This window comes from Enhydra lutris, unplaced genomic scaffold (assembly GCF_002288905.1).
Source record: "Enhydra lutris kenyoni isolate GAN:26980312 unplaced genomic scaffold, ASM228890v2 scaffoldscaffold9, whole genome shotgun sequence".
Taxonomy (NCBI): domain Eukaryota; kingdom Metazoa; phylum Chordata; class Mammalia; order Carnivora; family Mustelidae; genus Enhydra; species Enhydra lutris.
This window is the reverse complement of record NW_019154093.1, coordinates 37,442,437-37,465,533: the sequence shown is the minus strand read 5'-3', so window position 1 is coordinate 37,465,533 and position 23,097 is coordinate 37,442,437. Positions and strand designations below refer to the sequence as shown.

At 36.5% G+C, this 23,097-nt stretch overlaps 1 pseudogene; it reads left to right on the top strand.

Moving 5' to 3' along the window:
- Positions 1-3,862: 3,862 nt before the first annotated feature.
- LOC111142898 lies at positions 3,863-7,882 on the top strand (annotated as a pseudogene).
- Positions 7,883-23,097: the final 15,215 nt, after the last annotated feature.

Here is a 23,097-nt window from a genome sequence, read left to right as displayed (position 1 = left end):
TTTCAGAAGTTTAATTGTGACACACCTTGGTGGAGATATTTTAGGGTTTATCATATTTGGAGTTCATCTAGCCTCCTGAACATCTAAATTTATGTCTTTAATCAATTCGGGGAAGTTTACAACCAATATTTCTTCAAATACTTTTTATCAAATGCTCTTTCTCTTTTCTTTCTGAGACTCTAATGATAAAATACTAGATCTTTTGTTATTTTTACACAAATCCTTGAAATTCTGTTCATTTTTGTTAAGTCTATTATTCTTTTTGTTGTTCAGATTGAGTAAATTTGAATAATCTGCCTTCCTGCTCACTCTATTCTCTGCCATTTTCACTCTACTATTAATTTTATTCAGCAAGATTTTTATCCTGGTCATTAAATTCTTCAGTTGTATAATTTCTATTTTTTAATAACTTTTATTTTGTTGTTGAGATTTTCTATTTTTTTGTTTCAAGAGATTATGTAATGTTTATTGAAGCATTTTTGTAGTGCCTGTTTCAATTCCTTGTTAGATTATGTCAACATCTGATTCATTTTATTATTGGTGTCAGATAATTGTCATTTCTCATTCAGATTGTGGTTTTTCCTGGTTCCTAATAGAATGGTATAATATCATTTTTATCGTCTTTCTTTTTTTAAGATTTTATTTATTTCTTTGAGAGAGAGAGCAGGAGTGGGGGGAGGAGCATAGACGGCTGAATCCCAGGACCTGGAGATCATGACCTGAGCTAAAGGCAGACAGACACTTAACCATTGTGCCACCTAGACACACCAATACCATTTTTGTCTTGCAAATACATAATAATACTATTGGTATAATACAATTTTCAATTGTATTTTGGACATTTTGGTTATTACATTAGGAGACTCTTTAATGTATAAGAATCTTCTACTTTTACCAGACCATAGGCTCTGGCCTACTTTTGTGGGCCTCAGTTACAATGACAGTTTTCTAACTCCTTATAATGATAATGCTAATCTGATCTACTTTATTCTTCCGGCATTGTTGGGCTATCGCTCAAACCCTACTGGTGACATCTGCCACAGTGAAAGTGCCTTTCTGGGCTCCCTAACGTCACTGAGTTATTTTCTGGGAAGACAGAGAAACTGTTGTGTCTAGGTCTCCTTATGCCACTGGGTGCAAGGTAGGGAGACACAGGGTTTCACTGAGACCAGATAGGTCTGTGTGCCAGGGAAAGTAGGGTTGGATGGCTGGGCCCTCACTGATCTGCTACTGCAGATGGATTAAACTGCCTGTCAGCTAGGATTTTAAAATAAAGATTAGGGCTCTCTACAAGGTATCTATTGTGCCTCTCCTATCCTATTCCTTTGGACTGGAAGAGCAGACTTTTCTTGATAGTGATGATGATGACTAATGTCTTTTGATAGTGCCAGTCTGCAGTTATCTCTGGTGCCCAGGGTATATGGATAAAAAGAAATACTCAAAAAATATACAATGTAGTCTTTCCTTAATTACTGAAGTCCCAATTTCCATTCTTCTTTTAAGCTTTTAGAGCCCTTTCATCATGGTCCATTGAAAATTTTCAAGGTATTCAGTTGCATTTAGAAGGAAAGAACAAGAAAAATGAGTTCATAACATCTGCTTTAAAATAAAAAAATTTGTTCTTCCATTTTTCTTTCCTCCCTCCCTTTCTTTCCTCCTTCCGCACATCCTTCATTTCTCTCTCTCTCTGTGTTTCTCGGTTTTTAATTCTTTCTCTTCTCTTCCCCTCTCTTTCTTTCAGACAGATTCCTTTGGTGTACTTTTATTTTAAAAGTTAAGCAATGAATTTCTTCACTCTTCTGAAATATTTGTTAAATATCTCCCAAGTTCCAGCCACTACACTATGTGCTATTGATATAATGGTAAATAAGACAGATATCTTCTTGTCAAAGAGGTGATAGTGTAATTTGAAAATGTTTGTCTCGACGTGTTTGGATGCAGATCTCATTTAAGTGATTGTATAGTACAGTGAAAGACATTTTAATATGTAGTCACCTGTTTTTACTGCCTTGAAAAGTACATTCAATTAAGTCTGTGATGACTTTTTCCTTTGAATCAGTTTGACTTCTTTCTTGGAACAATTTGTAATTCTTAGGTTGGTTCTCATTTTTTAATTTCTCCACATTTGTCATTATTTCCCTTCATCTTTTGTTGTTGTTTTTGTTGTTTTGGTCATATTTCCTTTGTATTCATGGGTTTTCTATATTTGTTATTCAAATATCTTACATTTTTACAATGTTAATTCTTCTTTGACTGACTCCAGTGAAGATTTTGTCTGGTTTTCATGTTTAAGTTTTCTGTAATATCTTTCCTCATCAGTGTTGATTTTTATCTCTCTTCTTTGCTTTTTGAAAAAGAATGATGTTTTTCCTTATTGTTACTTTGCAGTTATTTCAGAGTATTCATCTTCTTGTGGTTATTAAAAATTTCATTCAACTTAAAAAAATTTTTTTTCTACATTCAATATTGTCCAAAAGTACACTCTTCCTTTAAGGTAATTTTTGTCATTCCTGTCATTCTGTCATTTCATGTCATTTAAAGATATGTATATTCTGTTCCCCTATTGCTGAATATGTTCAGGAATTAAAAGAAAGTCCAGGTAGTTGGAATACATAGAGTGAGAGAATAGGCTATGAGATGAAGCTGAAGGGATAGATTGCAAGTTAGACTCTGCAAGGTCCTATCAACTGTAGTAAAGCTTTTGTCTTTCTTGAATGAACAATGGAAAGCCATAGGATCATTTTAAAATGAAGGGTTTTCAGAACACTATGTAGGAAAACTACTTATAGGAGTATCTGGCAGAATCTTAAAATCTTTGCAGAAATGATTTGTGAATAGATTCACAACATTTTCAGAAGGTAAAATTAAGAAGCTTTGAGATTATGGTGGATATAAGAGGAAAAGGAGAAGATATGAAAAAATCACTCCAAGATTTGTGCCTTTCAAACTTGGATGATTAAGAATATATAACATTCAGACAAAAATAGGAAAAAAGAAACAGTGGAAGAAGTTCAGGTTTTGAGGGAAAGATAGTGGATTTGGAGACTTTGAGGTACTTTTAAGACAACCAAGATGTATCAAGTAGACATTTGGATATATGGGGAGAGGTCTGAGTTAGAGTTATCAATTTGTGAGACATCTGATTATAGGATTAACTGATGCTGTGGATGGGTGTAATGAGATTGTTCGTGGAATGAGTATACTTGGAAGAAGACTTCAAACAGTATTTGGAAATTTTAATACGTAATGGCTAGAAAGAGCAAGTTGAATATGCAAAAGAATAACCAGAGAGATGGAGGAAAATGAGAAGGTTATTATATTATGATAGCCAAAAAATTAGAAGATTTTCTAAAATGAAGAAATAATCAACAGTATTGATTCTTGCTAAGAACTTAAATGAAAAGAGCATTATAAAAATTGCCTGGTGGATTTAGTAAGTGTTATGCAGAATTCCAAGATGGACCCATGATCATCATACCTCCAAGTGCTCAAGTCCTATAAAATCCCCTTCCCTTGGATGGGGGTAGGATCTAAGACTTGCTTTTAGCCAACAGAAAACGGAAAAGGTGATGGTGCAGGTAAGGCCCCAAATCAGTTGACTGTGAATTAAACAAAAATAGATTTTCTTGGTTTAATTACTGAAAGCCCTTAAAAGAAGGGCAGGGACTTTCCTGAGGACAGGGTCTTCTTGTTGGCTCAATGAAGTGAGCAGCCTTATTGAGAACCTACATATAGCAATAACACCTCCAACACCTAAAGGTGGCCTTCAGCTATAAGTCAGCAAAAAGCAGGGCTTTGGGTCATATAACCATAAGGAAACAGAGTCCAGAGTGCTCACCATTACACTATGGAACTGCCAACCATGAGGAAACAAATCCTTCAAAACAGCCTGGGTAAGCTCAGAAATAGATGCTTCCTCAACTGAGCTCAGGATGAGACTTCACCTGGTAAGACCCTGAAGGAGAGAACTAGGCTAAGCCCAGCCAGGACTACAGAAACTGCAAGATAATAAATGAGTGTTGTCTTAGTCACTAAGTTTGTATAATTTGTTACAGGGCAATAGAACACAAATAACAACACAAAGTGATTATTGGTGGTCTGAATGAAAGCTGTTTCAGTTGAGTGGCTGGGTAGGATCCAGATGGCATGGCTTTGGAGGAATGAGTAGGAGATAAGTAGGTAAACTCTTTACAGAGGCTTACACAGGAATAAAACAAGAATGTAGTGCTGTAGCTGAATGGGGCTGTGGTTTGGAGAACAAAATTTATATATTTGTTTTTTTAATGGGATGTAACTTGAGCATGTTTCAAAGTCAGTGTTTTATAGGAAGCAATTTATTTGTACTGAAAGTCTGCTTGACTATGCTAGATGTAGAAGAGCGAGATATAATTCACATGAAATGATTGGTTAAGAGCTATGTCTGGTGACCTAATGTTGATCTTCACATTGAAAATACTGCAGAAAAGTATAAAAGATTATAAAAGTGGGGTGCCTGGGCAGCTCAGTCGTTGTCTGCCTTCGGCTCAGGTCATGATCTCAGGGTCCTGGGATCGAGCCCCACATCGGGCTCCCTACTCGGCAGGAAGCCTGCTTCTCCCTCTCCCACTCCCCTGCTTGTGTCCTCTCTCACTGTGTCTCTCTCTGTTAAATAAACATTAAAAAAAAAAAAGATTATAAAAGAGAGCAGTATGAATTTTGCTAATGAAAGTGGGCTCTCCTTGCATCTGAAGGAGTCAAGTTTTACAATTCCAACTCTCAGTAAAGGGAAGACACTATCATTTGGCTTTCTATGACGGTTTTCTAAGATTGCAGCTTTCCTTGGGAGTTGACCAAGCAAGTCTTGGTCAAGATCCCATATGGAATTTGTAGAATAACAGAGAAAGAACTATGTCATTGTGTGAGAAAATTACTACCTAACATGAATTACTATCTAACACTATTGCAAGAATTTCAGATTTATGTCAGTTGTGTACAACTTTTGCTTGCTATGCCTTATTGTTTTTAAAAATAGTGGTGGTAATTTCTATTAATTTCCATTTCTGATTTATTATCTTCACACAAATACTTACTTTAGAATAAGAAGAACAATAATAACAAGTGAAAGGAAGGAAGGAGAAAGAAAAGAAAACTTGCTATGTCCCAGGTTTTATACCAAGTACTTGTTACAGGCATACCTCATTTTTTTCCCATTTTTTTTTTTCAGTGTTCCACAATTCATTGTTTCTGCACCACACCCAGTGCTCCGTGCAATACGTGTCCTCCATAATACCCACCACCACGCTCACCCACCCCCTACCACCCTCCACTCCAAAACCCTCAGTTTGTATTTTTTGCACTTCGCTTTATTATGCTTCACAGATAAGTAAAGGTTTGTGTCGAGCAAGTTTCTCTGCATCATCTATAAAACAATATTTGCTCATTTCACATCTCTCAGTCACATTTTGGTTATTCTCACAATATTTCAAACTTTTCCATTACTACTATATCTGTTATGGTTATCTGAGATCAGTGCTGTTTGCTGTTGCTATTATAATTGTTTTGGGGAGCCACAAACTGTGTCCATATAGGATAACAAGTTCACTCTGTAAGTATATGTGCTATGACTGCTTCACCAACCACCATCTTTCTCTCTCTCCCCAGGTTTCCCTATTCCCTGAGACACAACAATATCAAAATTAGGTTAGTTAATAACCCTATCATAGCCTCTAAGTGTTCAAGCAAAATGAAGAATCTTATGTCTCTCACTTTAAACCAAAAGCTAGAAATAATTAAGCTCAATAAAGAAAGTATGCCAAAAGCCAAGATAGGCTAAAATTTAGGCCTCTGGTGCCAAATAGTTAGCTAGGTTGTAAATGCAAAGTTAAAGTTCTTGAAGGAAATTCAAAGTGATATTCCAGTGAACACATGAAAATGGTAAGAAAGTGGAATAACTTATTGCTAATATGGATAAAGTCTTCATGGTTTGGATAGATCAAACCAGCCTCAACATTCCCTTAAGCCAAAGCCTAATCCAAAGCAAGGCCCTAACTCTCTTCAATTCTATAAAGACTGAGAGAGGTGAGGAAGCTGCAGAATAAAAGTCTGAAGCCAGCAGAGGTTGGCACATGAGGCTTAAGAAAAGCAGCTGTTTTCCTAACATAAAAAGTGCAAGGGGAAGCAACAAGTGCTGCTGTAGAATTGTAGCAAGTTACCCAGAAGATCTAGCTTCGATAATTAATGAAGGTGGCTACACTAAACAACAGATTTTTAATGTAGATGAAACAGCCTTTTTTTTTTTTTTTTTTTGGAAGATTTTTTTTTTCATTTATTTGAGAGAATGAGAGAGAGCAGAGGGAGGAGCAGAGGGAGAGGGACAAGCAAACTCCCTGCTAAGTGCAGAGTTCAACGAGCAGCTCGATCTCAGGACCCTGAGATCATAATCTGAGCAGAAATCAAGAGTCAAAGCTTAACCAAATAAGCCATGCAGGCAGCCCTGAAAGAGCCTTCTATTGGAAGAAGATGCCAGGTAGGACTTTCCTTGCTAGAGAGGAGTAATCAATGCCTGGCTTCAAAGTTTCAAAGGACAAGTTGATTCTCCTGTTAGGAACTAATTCAGCTGGTGACTTTTAAGTTGAAATCAATGCTTACTGACCATTCCAAAAGTCCTAGGGTCCTTAAGAATTATGCCACATCTACTCTGCCTATGCTCTATATATGGAACAAAGCTTGGATGACAGCACATCCATTTATAGCACAGTTTACTGGATATTTTAAGCCCACTGTTGAGAACTACTGCTTAGAAAAAAAAATTCTTTCAAAGTATCACTGCTCACTGACAATACACCTGGTCACTGAAGAGCTCTGATGAAGATGTACAATAAGATTCATTTGTCTTGATGCCTGCTAACACAACATTCATGCTGCAGTACATGGATGGAGGAATCATTTAGACTTTTAAGTTTTATTACTTAAATAATACATTTTATAAGATTATAGCTGCCATAGATAGTGATTTCTCTGATGTATCTGGGCAAAGTCAATTGAAAACCTCTGGAGAGAATTCAACATTCTAGATGCCATTAAGAAAATTTGTGATTCAAGGGAAGAAGTCAAAATTGTCAACTTTAACAGGAGTTTGGAAGAAGTTCGTTCTAGCCCTCATGGATGACTTTGAGGGATTCCAGACTTCAGTGGAGGAATTAACTGCAGATGTGATGGAAACAGCAGAATTAGAATTAGAAATGGTGCTTAAAGATGTGACTGAATTGCTGCAATCTCATGATCTCATCTTAGAAGAGAAGAAATTGCTTCTTGGGATGCCCGGGTGGCTCAGTGTGTGAAGTGTCTGCCTTTCGTCAGGTTGTGATCACAGCGTCCTGGGATCGAGTCCTGCATCAGGCTCCTTGTTCAGTGGGGAGCCTGCTTCTCCCTCTACCTGTTGCTCCCCCTGCTTGTGCTCTCTCTCTCTCTCACAAATAAATAAATAAATAAAATCTTTTTTTTTTTTTTTTAAGTGTTTCTTATTGATGAACTAAGAGAGTGGATTTTTGAGATGGAATCTACTCCTGGTGAAGATGCTGTGGATATTGTTGAAATGACAACAAAGGATTTAGAATATGACATAAAGTTAGTTGATAAAGCAGCAGTAGGGTTTGAGAGGACTAACTGCAATTTTGAAAGAAGTTCTACTGTGAGTAAAGTGCTATCAAACAGCATTGCAGGCTGCAGAGAAATGGTCCATGAAAAGAAAAGTCAATCAGTGCGGCAAAATTTTTTGTCGTCTTCTTATAAGAAATTGCCATGGCCACCTCACCCTTCAGCAACCAGCACCCTGACCAATCAGCAATCATCAACACTGAGACAAGATCTTCCACCAGCAAAAAGATCACAACTCACTGAAAGCTCAGATGACAGTTTGTAATTTTTAATGATAAAGTATTTTTTATTAGGGTATATACATCACTTTGTTAAACATAATGTTATTGCACACTTGACAGACTACAGTATAGTATAAACATCACTTTTAATATGCACTAGAAAACCAAAAAAAATCATTTGACTCATTTTATGGCAATATTTGTTTTATGGTATTTCCATTGTCTGAAACCGAACCTGCCTATCTCCATATAAGTATCTTCCTTTAATTCTCAAAGCAACCCCACAAGGTAGATTCTATCATTATCCTCATTTTTCAGATAAGTAAATGGAGTCTTAGATTAAAAAAATAATACCCAGTTTCCTGCAGCTGGTCGCATTAAGTGTCACATTGGAGAATAAACCCTTCTGTGTGACTTTAAAGTTAATGTCTTAATTAGCTAATGTGATATGCTGCTTCCGTTCTGAAAAAGAGCCTTCTTACTTAGGGAATTAACACTGGTCTGTAACAAGGCAAGAGGAACTACTCATTATACTAACAAGGGATAATGAAGACCTCTCTGAAAGAGAATAGCATTTTAAAAGTTTCTTATTTCTCATTATGTCTTTCCATGTTCAATAACTCAGTCAACCCAACTGAGTTCCTGTAATGATACTTGAAAAATTGCCCTGACTGCCACAGTCCAATTGATGAGGACTTGTTTTGTTATAATACCAGCATCAGTTATGTTATGTACCTTAATTAAACAGCAATAAGACTTAACTCTAAAATATGCCCACCTTTATTAGTCGTTTGTATCCATGATGATTTACTATTGTTTGCAGCCAGTTATTTGACTTAGGCTAGAGATTTTCGAGTTTGAGCTTACATCAGAGTGTCCTGCAGGGTTTACATAGATTACTGCACCCCACTCTCAGAGGTCTTGATTCAGTAGATATGGATTAAAGCTCTTAAAATTTGCATTTCTAACAACTTCCTAAATGCAGCTACTGTGGCTGATCTGAAGAGCACACTTTGAGAAGCAATGGCCCAGAGCTGGGTTTAAACCCCTTCCTGTAAAGAGCCAGGTAAATACTTTTGGCCTTGTGAGCCATATAGTCTCTGTCCTAACTACTCAACTTTTTCTCTGTAATATGAAAGCAAACATACACAATACCTAAATAAATAAGAGATAGCTATGTTTCAATAAAATTTTATTTACAGAAACAGGTGTCAGACTGGATTTGGTCAATGGACCCAGTGGTCAACCTTCAGTCTAGACTAACTCAGAGTTTTAAGAAATCACTTTATCTATATTAAATAGTAGTTCTGAGGGAATCAATGATAGATTTATTCACAAAAATCCCTTACAAATTTTAAAATTAAATCTGAAGACATATACCAGAGACTAAGCTAATTGTGTTAAAACAGTATAAAGGAAAACCCCACAGCTTCCCTATGAACCCAATAAAAAAGCAGTACTTTTGGGCAAGAGTCTGCATCTTATAGTTTTAGTTTTATGATGCCCAGAACTCAATCTTCATTTTCAAATTTTAGTTTTAATTGGGTATTTTATTTATAGTGTTAAAAGTTGTAATTCTATTGATTAATAGAAAACCAGCATTAAGAAAAAGGAAAGAAAACTAACACTATACTGAATGACATAGATTATAACCCAATCAAGTTGTCTATTAACTCTATTATCAAACAAAATATAATGAAAAGACTCTACTTGCCATGAGTGTGCCCAGCTTTAATGTACTCCATCTGTACTCAGAATGGGGTACTTCAAACTAACTTAAAATGTCAATATAATCTTAAAGGTGTATTAAACTATATATGCCAATAAAATCATGGCATTAACTCTATCCTTATAAAATGTAAGTTTCTGTAAAAGGACAAAATTCACATACATTTTTGCCATAACAGAATGTGCTTTAGTTCCCTGAAAATAATTATTCGCAAACAGCATGAGGAAAGTTAGTATTATTGGTCATCTCATAAACTTAAAATGCAAATATTTTGTCAAATGTCTCCAACAATGCTACAGACTAGAAATATTAAAATAAAGTCCTGAGAGACAATTACATATTTGAATATTTACTAACTTGCAGATGGAGTAAAATGATTTTATGGTAAGATATATAACTTCCATCTTTCAAAATCTTTTCCTAAATTTGATTAATCAAATGTTTCCTTTTGACCCATGGCTTATGTTTACCATTAGATATTTATTCTTTAGTCTAATGCAGTGGTTTTCAAAGAGTCCTCAGGTTAAAAAAAAATGTTGAAAGAGTGTTGTGGTCAAATGAAAGTGGAATCTATTGAATTTAAACACATTTCAAAAGTTTTCTTTTACTTCAGGACTCCTCAGAATCATTAATATTCATGGTAGGAAGATACAGTAGATTATTTAGCAGTTTCCAATTTTATTTGAACATGGAACTCAATTATTAGTAGAAGATCTTGAAGTACAAGAGAAACACTTAAGAAAACAATGTTCCTAGTGTCTGAATCTAGGTATCATTTATCATATGTTTTGAAAAAATAAATTTAATTTAACAAATATTTATTAAGTACTTCTATCATTTGATTAATCACTTAAAAGTTAATCCTTTATTTTAAATGTTACTCACCAAAATCTACCTAGAACTTATTTTAATCCTATTAAACATACTTACACTCTTCTTCAGGTCTCTTCCGAAGTGCTGCACGAACTTCTTTACAAGGACTTCTCTGATATTGTGGGGGATTCCTTCCCCTTATTAGGTTCTCCATCCTATAAGAGCAAACCAAAACTAAGTCTTAATACCGAAATTTTGATAAAATTTGACTTTTTAAATTGTCTAAATCAAGAATCAATAGTTCAGGAATCTATTGAGGTTCAGTACACAACACTATTTAGTACCTAGCAAAGAATAAGACAGTAGGGAGTGGCAGGGAATCTGGTAAACTGGAGAGTGACTTTTCCAAGGAGTTCTAAATTTAAAAAAAAAGAAAAAATTAAAAACACCACATAGACAAAATTCAAATGCCCATTCTCCAAGTAGATTGCTATGAATGGAATGTTTGTGTCTGTGTCCCCTATCCCCAAATATGTATGTTGAAGCCGTAATCCCTAGTGTGATAGAACTCAGTTACTAGCAACATTAGCGATGCTGAAAACATAGCAATGATGACAACTAGAAAGTAACAGTAAATGGATCAAATTCAACTGAGTTAACATATTTTATAGTACATTCTTTATGATATTTTTTTGGTTTCAGTAAACCTTACAGTTTTGTGTCACCAATACATAATCTACTCATTTTGATAGCCCTAAGAAACTACTGAGGATAGACAAAAGGAAGCTTTTTTATGTATTATTTTTCCTTTTGTATTTCTGACTACCGATGATGTGACATTGATTCCATATAACCTTGTTTGCTTTCATATAACAAGTTAGAAAGCACTACTAAGACTCCAAGAGAATTTTACTATTATGGTTTCTATTGGAATCAAGTATCTGCAGGTCAACTCCCACATGAATTGTGGGGCCCAAAGCTTGCATTCTGAGAACACTCACAAGCAGATCCGTAGGATCAGATGCAAAGAAGTGTGGCTTAAATGTGATAAGCCTAGGTTCTAGAAGCAGACTGCCTATGTTCAAACTCCCATTTAGTCTCTTAATGGATGATTTTAGAGAATGTTATCTGCTTTGGGGCCTTAATTTTTCCATAAGTAAATGGGGAAAACATAAGCCATCTCATAAGACTGTTATGAGGATCAAATATGTTAATACCTGTAAAATGCTTTACATATATTGTCCATCACAATTTGAGAGTTCAACAAATGTAACTATTGTTTATCAAAATTATCTCAAATAAAAATGAAATCATATACTAAAATTTAAATATCCAGTATGTTAGGAAAACTATGAAAGCTGGCCTTTTTTTCAATAAAGAAAAAGAACAGATAGCAGTGTTGAGGAAAAAAAAATTCTGATTAATGTCCTGATTATTAGAAAAACACAAAACATCCATGCACATGAATTGCCAGTTTTCAGAAATAAATAATAAAATATACTTCATTTTATTTAATAAGATTTAAGATTTACTATATGTTAATCTTTCAAGGATGGTGAGATGGATAAAAGTGAGTTGTCTTCATGAACTAACTAAAGTGTTACATGCTATAATCTTTCTTAGAGAATTTAGAAGATATTTCAGAATTATATAGTGCCCTGTGGCCTTAGCAACAACAATAAATATATTTTAGAATGTATTACCATTTATCATTTATTACATTTTTTCTTTACCACAACCTCCTGAAAGATCAAATTGAAGATGAGGAAACTAAGGCTCAGAAATATTCGGTGACCTGGTCACGGTTACACATGAAATAAAAGGCTCAAGTGAGATTTAATCAGGATTCTTGGACTTCTCATATTTTTCTTATTGTTTCTTAATCTATTATCATGAGTTTTTGATTATTATAATTCTACTAGGAGACTGATATTTGAGATTCTACTGTATAATGAATAATAAATGATGAAATTCTTCCTTTTTTAATATTTATTTATTTGAGAAAGTGTGAGCAGTGGGGAGTGACAATGGGAGAGGGAGAGAGACAATCTCAAGCAGGCTCCCTGCTGAGCATAGAGCTGGTTGCCGGGCTCAATTTCACAGCCCTGAGATCATAACCTAAGCTGAAATCAAGAGTCACTTAACTGACTGAGTCACCCAGGCGCCCTTAATGAGGAAATTCTTCTTAAATTCAATAATATATTAATCTATACCTGTATATAAATGGTATACATGTTAGATATTTATATAAATATAATACTACACAAATCTATAAGTTTGTCTATAAGGTTATTTGCTAATTACATGTTGATTTTTGACCATTTAGCTATTTTCACTGAAATGTTTGTTCTGTCAGTGACACTTTAGAAGGCAGATATGCTCAACACTATATCACCAATGCTGTACCTGCCAGTGACATTTTAAGATTTTGAGAACCACCAAAAAGGTAACTGGGACCAAAGAAACTCACTATAAATTATATATACAACACACTAATAGACGAAAAAAAATTTAAAGCAGCTTTAAAAGTTCTCTTTTCCCTGGAATGCCAAACATTATGCCCACTAGAAAACACACTTTGAATTCATGTCCAAACTATTATATAACTGTGTGACTTTCATCTTCCTGAGATTACACTCCTGGCTGCTTGAACTCTTCCACCAGTGTCATCTATGATCTACAGTTTGCATTAAATGGTCAGACAAAGAGACCAAAAATGAAGTTTTGGAGCAAAGCCAGGACACAGCAAAGGAGCTATTCTTGCTACTTTCAAACTTGGCAAGCCACCAGTGGGAATGTGTTAACAGTGCCAGCAAGGAGAGATTAAGTGTGATGACCACAGGCAAGACAGATGTTCTGCCAACTCATTGAAGAGCTCTGAAAAGTGCAGCCTACATGTCAACTGCTGGGAAGAAACAGAGGCAGCCACATTAATAATAAAGAGCATTAAAAAGCAATCAGAGATTATGAGTAAAGATATCTACAACTCTCTTGTTGTATCTCCAAAACTTAGGTCATAATAATAATCTGAGGAGCCTTAAACAAGTACAAATTCTGCCATTCCCAGTACTAAAGATTTTCATTCAGTGGGCAACAGTCAGGTCCCAACAGATGTACTTTTTAACAATCAAATACTTCTGAAGTAGCCTTACATTGATCCCAATACTGAAATTTGGCAACCCCTACAAATAAAAAAATATACATCTAAATATACAGGAGAGGGAAGTTCAGTGAATTCATTCCAGGATATAGTCATTTAGAGATACAAAGGTGAAGAGAATGCAGTTAGGACAGATACTACAAAAATGGAAAGATTAGTCAAAGAAGCATTGTCAAAGTCTTGCTAAGTACACTGGTAGTCTACCAGATGAACTGGGAGGCTGCCAACCGATAAGGCTGATAATCTCAATAGTGAAATGATTTTTTTTCCAACAAGATTTGGCAGATTCAGCTGGATAAGAGAACAAGTTTAGATTAATCTAGAATTGTGGATTGGGTTAGGAGTATGACTAGTTAAGAAAGGAAGTGAAGTTGGGTGTAAATATGGTTGAATGAATTTATACTGGATGGAGGAGGAAGAGGAAGAACAACTGAGTCACTGGTAGACAAAGGTGTTGAGTTAAGAGAATAGAGGTATCAGGGATAAGTATTTCTAAAATACCTATTATGTGCCAGGTGCTATGTTAACTTCTTTATATGTGCATTATCTATACATTATCTATGTCATTCTTATTTTATCTGGACTCAAGAGCCCAGGCTATTGGCTACACTGTGAACTATGCAAATAGAACTTTCTGTGGTGATGGAAAAGTTCAGCATCTGTATTGTCTCACACAGCAGCTGCTAGCCTTATTCAATTGTTGAACATTTAAAATGTGACTAGAGTGACTGAGGAACTGAATTTTTGATTTTTAAAATTTTATTGAGTTTAATTTATTTAAATTTAAATATAAATAGCCACATGTGATTACTATAGTAGGCAACACAGCATGCCTAGAAGTCTCCATATAGCACATGACTGGTAAAGATATGATTCTCCACTGAAGAATTCTGAATTAGCCAACAAGAGCAGAGAAGTAAAGTTTTGGGGAAGTGTTCCATATGAGGGTCTTTAGAGACAAATGAACAACTTACTCCTCAGTGGAATTGGTTCACAGTAACCTCCTAAGAGCTCCTTTGCAGAAACAGTTTTTCACGCAACTACGGTTTTCAACTATGGAGATCTGCCTCTAGTACTTCTAAGTGCCTTGAATATACACTTAAAACTCATTACTCTCTCTTGGCCTCTATGTATAATGCTCCTTTTGACTCAAATGAGTCCTCTTCCTACTCTATCTGAATTATACTTAGTCATCTTCCAGTCTTCATTATAATATCACTTTTTGAAATAATACAGGATCACTCTGACATCTTAATCTAATGAGGTCCCAAATTATGGCTCCACTTTACAGCCTAGAGTTTTCCATTCTAACAGCTATCACAAATAGCAATTATATATTTACTTCCAGAATTTCTATTTAATGTCTGCCTCTCCTGTACTGTGAAGTTCCATGAAGGCAGGATTGATACTGATTTTATTCTCCATTTTATCAGTGGAATGAAAAAGTTGTCATAGTGTTTGGCATTCATGAATTATATGTTGTTTGAATGAATGAATGAACCTATCTCTCCTAAACCTGCCATGAAGGAAACTATGTTCTGGGATCATTGGGTGTGAACCAGGTAGTTGAACTGGTGAGTGACCTTCTACATATTGTTGTTATTGCCTTATCTGCAACCTATGTCCTGGCACTTCCTGATACTTTCCTAGTAAGCCATTGTCTTGCACTCAATAGTAGCTTCTCACAACTGCTCTTTCCACATGCTGCCAGACACCAGAGAGAGAGGCAGATGATCCCTGATTTCCTTTGCTGCAGGGCCTAGGGATGGGAGGAGAGGAAGAGGGAGCTGCTCTCCTTAGTGTGATGCTGCTCTGTGGGGACTTTCCTCAGCAGAACTAGGTGTCCTGATTAGTATGTGTGGAGGAGGGGAGTGATTTAATTGTGACATAAAAGAACTGGATTAAAAAGTAAAATCAACTTGTTTTGCTCACAAGATACCAAACATACTGAGGCTATTTTTTCCCTTCTCATTGAGCTTTTACTGTATTTACTGCTTTGTAAGCACAACCCAAACTGGAAAAATGTAGTGCTTTATGGGTTTACTTGATGACCAGACAACTTAGATAAGCCCCTAAATGAAGTTCAGTGCACAAGCAATGAGTTGACTATTAGCAAGCCCCATTGTTTGTGCTCTATAGTCTCTCTAAGACTCCTAAAGGAATTTTTTAAAAAGATTTTATTTATTTATTTGACAGAGAGAGAGAGATCTCAAGTAGGGAGGTCAGCAGGCAGAGAGAGAGAGTGGGAAGCAGGCTCCCTGCTGAGAAGAGAGCCTAATGCGGGGCTCCATCCCAGGACCCTGAGGTCATGACCCAAATTGAAGTCAGAGGCTTAACCCACTAAGCCACCCAGGTGTCCCTTGAAGGATTTTTTTAAAGTCAGCTAAGTAGATAGAAAATAAATTATAAAAAATATATATCCTTGACTTAGTTTCTAAAAAAGTAAACATTTCAAGTATGTTTTTAATGACTATTGTTAATTAAACCATCTTGAACAAATGCAGACTTTTAAAAAAATCAGACTAGGTAAAAGAAGCAAGATGGCAGAGGAGAAGGAGACCTAAATATCGCTGGGTCCCAGGAGTTCAACTAGACAGTTATCAAACAGTTCTGAACACCAACAAACTCAACAGAAGATCAAAGAAAAGAGTATCAATTCTAGGAACAGAAAATTGACCACTTTCCAGAAGGTAGGATTTGCAGAGAAGTGAATCTGAGGCAATTTATGGAAAGATAGACTGTGGGGGAGGGGCCAGCTCCCAGCAAGTGGTAGAGCAGTGGCACACAAAATCTTAACTTCTAGAAGTCAGCTCCACTGAGGGACATCACTCAAGAGGCTAAGCAAGGGGTGGAGCCCTTGCGGACACAGTGTGGTCTCAGGACTTGCGGGGTCACAAAAAGACCAAGGGTTTGTGGGAGAGCTCCCATGGAAGTGGGCTGGAGAGGTGGAGCCAAGGAGAGGGCTCTTAGCTCAGGGTTGCCTTAAACTGTGATCCGAAGCACATTCAGTCCACTGCTCCCCACAAGTGGTAGATTCAGGAAGACTCCCTCCTTCCTCCTTCAGAAGGAGTGATGCCAGAATGCACTGCAGGAATCTGCTGAGTTTGGAGACTCCAAACAGGGCCGTCTGCCAGAGATAGAAACACTCAGTCACAGGCTAGGTGAGTACAGAGTGCCACCAGAGACCCGGGAGATGGGAGGGATTGACTGCTTTTCACTGGAGGAGCATTGAGGAGTGGAGCCCCAAACTCTTAGTTCCTATGCAGCCGAAAATTGGGAGGCAGCCATCTTCATTCCCATCCTCCAAAGCTATATGGAAGTGTTCAGGGAACCAAAGCTACCAAGAGCAAACCAGGCAGATTACTTAGCCTGGTCCCTGACAAGGGCCTGAAATTCCACCTTGGACAAAGACAGTTGAGAAGCATAGCAACAGGCCCCTCCCCCAGAAGATCAAAAAGAACATCCAGCCAGACCAAGCTCACTGATCAATGAGAACTGCAGAATGTCAAGCTATGGGAATACAACACATAGAATTCATAGCTTTTTACCATGATTCTTATGTCTTCCAAAGTTAAATTTTTTAATTTTATTTTTTCTTATTCTATATTTTTAATTTTTCCTCTTTCCTATTTTAAAGTATTTTAAATATTTTTCCAATACCTTTTAAAAAATCTTTTTAAACTTCCATTGTTACAGTCATATTCTGTCACGTAATTGTATTTAACCTTATTTTTTTGTATACATATAGGTTTCTCTTTCTTAAAAATTTTGGGATACAGTTTCTTCTAACAGATCAAAATATACCCTAAATCTAACACATGGCTTTGTTCTAGTCTCCAGTCTGATCACATTTTTTCCTCTTTTTGTTTTCTTTCTTCAACCAACTTATCAATTCCTTTTTAGAATCTTTTAATTTTCATCTTTACAGGCATATTCCATACCCTCATTGTGTTTACCCTTATTTTTGTGTATATATATGTTTTTCTTTCTTTCAAATTTTGGGAGGCAGTTTCTTCTAACAGACCAAAATATGCCAAAAATCAAGTGTGGGGCTCTGTTCTATACACCTGTGTGTGTGTGTGTGTGTGTGTGTATGTGTGTATAAATAGTATATATAAATATACTGTATATGTTTATATATTCATATATTTTTACATTTATATATATATTTTTTCCTCCTTTCTCCTCCCCCTGATTTCAGGTCTCTTCTGATTTGGTTAGTGTATATCTTTCTGGTGTCACTGCTACCGTTTTAGTATTTTCCTCTCTCATTCATCTATTCTTATCTGGATAAAATGACAAGGTGGAAAAACTCACCACAAAAAAAAAAAAAAAAAAAAAAAAAAGAACAAGAGGCAGTACCAATGGCTAGGGACCTTATCAATACGGACAGTAGCAATATGTCAGAACTAGAGTTCAGAATGACAATCATCAAGGTGCTACCTGGACTCAAAAACGCATGGAATATATATTAGAGAATCCCTTTCTGGAGAAATAAAAGAACTAAAGCCTAACCAAGTTGAAATAAAAAAAGCTATTAATGAGGTACAATAAAAAATGAAGGTTCTTACTGTTAGGATAAATGAGGCAGAACAGTGAATTAGTGATCTAGAAGACCAAATGAAGAAGAATAAAGAACCTGAGTAAAGGAGAGACAACCAACTACTGGAAAACAAGGGGAGAATTTGAGAGATAAGTGATACCAAAAGATGAAACAATATTAGAATAATTGGGATCCCAAAAGAAGAAGAAAGAGAGAGGGACAGAAGGTATATTGGAGAAAATTATAGCAGAGAATTTCCCTAATTTGACGAAGGGAACAAGTATTAAAATCCAGAAGGCACAGAGAACCCACCCCTCAAAATCAATAAAAATAGGTCCACACCCCACCATCTAATAGTAAAACTTACAAGTCTCAGTGACAAAGAGAAAATCCTGAAACAGCTCAGGGCAAGAAGTCTGTAACATATGATGGTAGAAATATTAGATCAGCAGCAGACCTATCCACAGAGACATGACAGGCCAGAAAGGACTGGTGTGCTATATTCAGAGCACAAACGAGAAAAATATGCAGCCAAGAATACTATATCCAGCTAGACTGTCATTTAAAACAGAAGGAGAGATAAAAAAAAAACTTCCAGGATAAACAAAAACTAGAAGAATCTGTAAACACCAAACCAGGTGTTTACAAACAGGAAATATTGAAAGGGGTCCTCTAAGCAAAGAGAGAGCCTAAAAGTAACAGACCAGAAAGGAACAGAGACAAAATATAGTAATAGTCACCTTATAGGCAATACAATGGCACTAAATTCATATCATTCAATAGTCACCCTAAATGTAAATGGGCTAAATGCCCCAATCAAAAGACACGAGGTATCAGAATGGATAGGAAAACAAGACCCATTGATAGGTTGTCTACAAGAAACTCATTTTAGACCCAAACACCTCCAGATTTAAAGTGAGGGGGTGGAGGGGCGCCTGGGTGGCTCAGTGGGTTAAGCTGCTGCCTTTGGCTCAGGTCATGACCTCAGGGTCCTGGGATTGAGCCCTCGTCGGGCTCTCTGCTCAGCGGGGAGCCTGCTTCCCTCTCTCTCTCTCTCTGCCTGCCTCTCTGTCTACTTGTGATCTCTCTCTGTCAAAAAAATAAATAAAATCTTTAAAGTGAGGGGGTGGAAAACAATTTACCATGCTAATAGACATCAAAAGAAAGCTGGCATGACAATCTTTATAGCAGATAAATTAGATTATAAGCCAAAGATTATGATAAGAGATGAGGAAGGGCATCCAAAATGAAAATCTAACAATTTTAAATATCTATGCCCCTAACATGGGAGCAGCCAACTATATATACCAATTAATAACAAAATCAAAGAAACACATTGACAATAATACAATAATAGTAGGGGGCTTAACAGCCCCCTCCCTGAAATAGACAGATCACATAAGCAAAAGATCAATAATGAAATAAAGGCTTTAAATGACACATTGGACTAGATGGACATCACAGATATATATAGAACATTTCATCCCAAAACAACAGAATACATATTTCTTTTCTAGTGCACATGGAACACTCTCCAGAAAAGATCACATCCTGGGTCACAAATCAGGTCTCAACTGGTACCAAAGACTGGGATCATTCCATGCATATTTTCAGACCAGAGTGATTTGAAACTAGAACTCAATCACAAGAAGAAAGTTGGAAAGAACTCAAATACATGGAAGTTAAAGAGCGTCCTACTGAAGAATGAATGGGTCAACCAGGAAATTAAAGAAGAATTTTTAAAAAATTATGGAAACAAATGAAAATGAAAACACAACTGTTCAAAATCTTTGGGACACAGCAAAGGCAGTCCTGAGAGGAAAGTATATAGCAATACAAGCCTTTCTCAAGAAACAAGAAAGGTATCAAGCACACAACCTAACCCTACACCTAAAGGAGCTGGAGAAAGAAAAACAAAGAAAGCCTATACCCAGCAGGAGAAGAGAAATAATAAAGATCAGAGCAGAAATCAATGAATTAAAAAACAAAAGAACAGTAGAACAAATCAATGAAACTAGGAGCTGGTTCTTTCAAAAAGATTAATAACATCGATAAACCCCTGGCCAAATTTATCAAAAAGAAAAGAGAAAGGACCCAAATTAATAAAATCATAAATGAAGGAGGAGAGAAACACCAAAGAAATACAAACAATTATAAGAACATATTATGAGCAACTATGCACCAGCAAATTTGACAATGTGGAAGAAATGGATGCATTCCTAGTGACATATAAACTACTAAAAGTGAACCAGGAAGAAATAGAAAACCTGAACAGACACATAACCAGTAAGGAGATCAAAGCAGTCATCAAAAATCTCCCAACAAACAAGAGTACAGGGCCAGACAGCTAACCCGGGGAATTCTACCAAATATTTGAAGAATTAGTACCTATTCTCCTGAAACTGTTCCAATTATAGAAATGGAAGGAAAACTTCCAAACTCATTTTATGAGGCCAGCATTACTTTGATCCCCAAATTAGACAAAGATCCCATCAAAAAGGAGGATTACAAACCAATATCCTTGATGAACATGGATGCAAAAATTCTCACCAAAATACTAGCCAATAGGACCCAAAAGTATATTAAAAGGATTATTCACCACAACCAAATGGGATTTATTGCTGGGCTGCAAGTTTGGTTCAACATCTGCAAATCAGTGTGATACAATACATTAATAAAAGAAGGAACAAGAACCATATGATACTCTCCATAGATGCTGAAAAAGCATTTGACAAAGTACAGCATCCTTTCTGGATCAAAACTCTTCAAAGTGTAGGGATAAGGGGTACCTACCTCAATATCATCAAAGCCATCTATGAAAAAGCCACAGTACATATCATTCTCAATGGGGAAAAACTGAGAGCTTTTCCCCAAAGGTCAGGAACATGGCAGGCTGTACACTATCATCACTGCTATTCAACATAGTACTAGGAAGTCCTAGCCTCAGCAATCAGACAACAAAAAGAAATAAAGGCATCTGAATTGGCAAAGAAGTCAAACTCCCACTCTTTGCAGATGATATACTTTACGTGGAAAACCCAAAGACTCTACTCTAAAACTGCTAGAACTCATACAGGAATTCAGTTATGTGTCAGGATATAAAATCAATGCACAGTAGGGCGCCTGGGTGGCTCAGTGGGTTAAAGCCTCTGCCTTCGGCTCAGGTCATGATCTCAGAGTCCTGGGATCGAGCCCCACATCGGGCTCTCTGCTCAGCAGGGAGCCTACTTCCTCCTCTCTCTCTGCCTGCCTCTCTGCCTACTTGTAATCTCTGTCTGTCAAATAAATAAAATAAATAAAATCTTAAAAAAAATTAAAATCAATGCACAGAAATCAGTTGCATTTCTATATACCAACAGCAAGACAGAAGAAAGAGCAATTAAGGAGTCGATCCCATTTACAAGTGCACTCAAAACCGTAAGATACCTAGGAGTAAACCTAACCAAGGAGGCAAAGAATCTGTACTCAGAATATTACAATGTACTCATGAACGAAAATGAAGAAGACACAAATAAATGGAAAAACATTCCATGCTCATGGACTGGAAGAACAAATATTGTGAAAATGTCTTGCTATCTAAAGCAATCTAAACACATAAAGCAATGCCTATCAAAATACCATCAATTTTTTTCAAAGAAATGGAACAAACAATCCTACAATTTACATGGAGCCAGAAAAGACCCTGAATAGTTAGAGGAATGTTGAAAAAGAAAACTAATGTTGGCAGCATCACAATTCCAGACTTCAGTGTCTATTACAAAGCTGTCATCATCAAGACAGTATGGTACTGGCACAAAAACAGACACATAGATCAATGGAACAGAATAGAGAGCCCAGAAATGGACCCTCAACTCTATGGTCAACTAATCTTTGACAAAGCAAAAAAGAATGTCCAATGGAAAAAAAGACAGTCTCTTCAACAAATGGTGTTGGGAAAACTGGACAGCCACATGCAGAAGAATGAAACTGGACCATTTCCTTATACCACACACAAAAATTGACTCCAAATGGATGAAAGACCTAATGTGAGACAGGAATCCATCAAAATCCTTGAGAACACAGACAGGCACCTCTTTGAACTCAGCCGCATCAACTTCTTCCTAGAAACATTGCCAAAGGCAAGGAGAGCATGGGTAAAAATGAACTATTGGGACTACATCAAAGCTTAAAAAAAGCTTTTGCACAGCGAAGGAAACAGTCAACAAAACCAAAAGACAAGTGACAGAATGGGAGAAGATATTTGCAAATGACATATCAGATAAAGGGCTACTATCCAAAATCTATAAAGAACTTTCAAACTCAACACCCAAAGTACAAATAATCCAATCAAGAAATGGGAAGAAGACATGAACAGACATTTCTGCAAAAAAGACATCCAAATGGCCAAGAGACACATGAAAAAGTGCTCAATATCACTCAGCATTAGGGAAACACAAATAAAAACCACAGTGAGATACTACCCAACAGCAGTCAGAATAGCTAAAATTAACAAGTCAGGAAAGGACAGATGTTGGCAAGGAAGTGAAGAAAGGGGATTCCCCCCTACACTACTGTTGGTGGGAATGCACGCTGGTTGCAGCCACTCTGGAAAACAGCATGGAGGTTCTGCAAAAAGTAGAAAATAGAGCTACCCTATGACCCAGCAATTGCACTCCTGGGTATTTACCCTAAAGATACAAACATAGTGATCTGAAGGGGCATGTGCACCCGAATGTTTATAGCAGCAATGTCCACAATAGCCAAACTATGGAAAGAACCTAGATGTCCATCATCTAATAAATGGATAAACAAGATGTGGTATATATATGCAATGGAATACTATGCAGCCATCAAAAGAAACCACAAAATCATGTCATTTGCAACGATATGGGTGGAACTAGGGTATTACGCTAAGTGAAATAAGTCAATCAGAGAAAGACAATTATAATATGATCTCTCTGATATGAGGAATTTGAGAGGCAGGGCAGAAGGTTTTGGGGGGTAGGGAAGAAAAAAA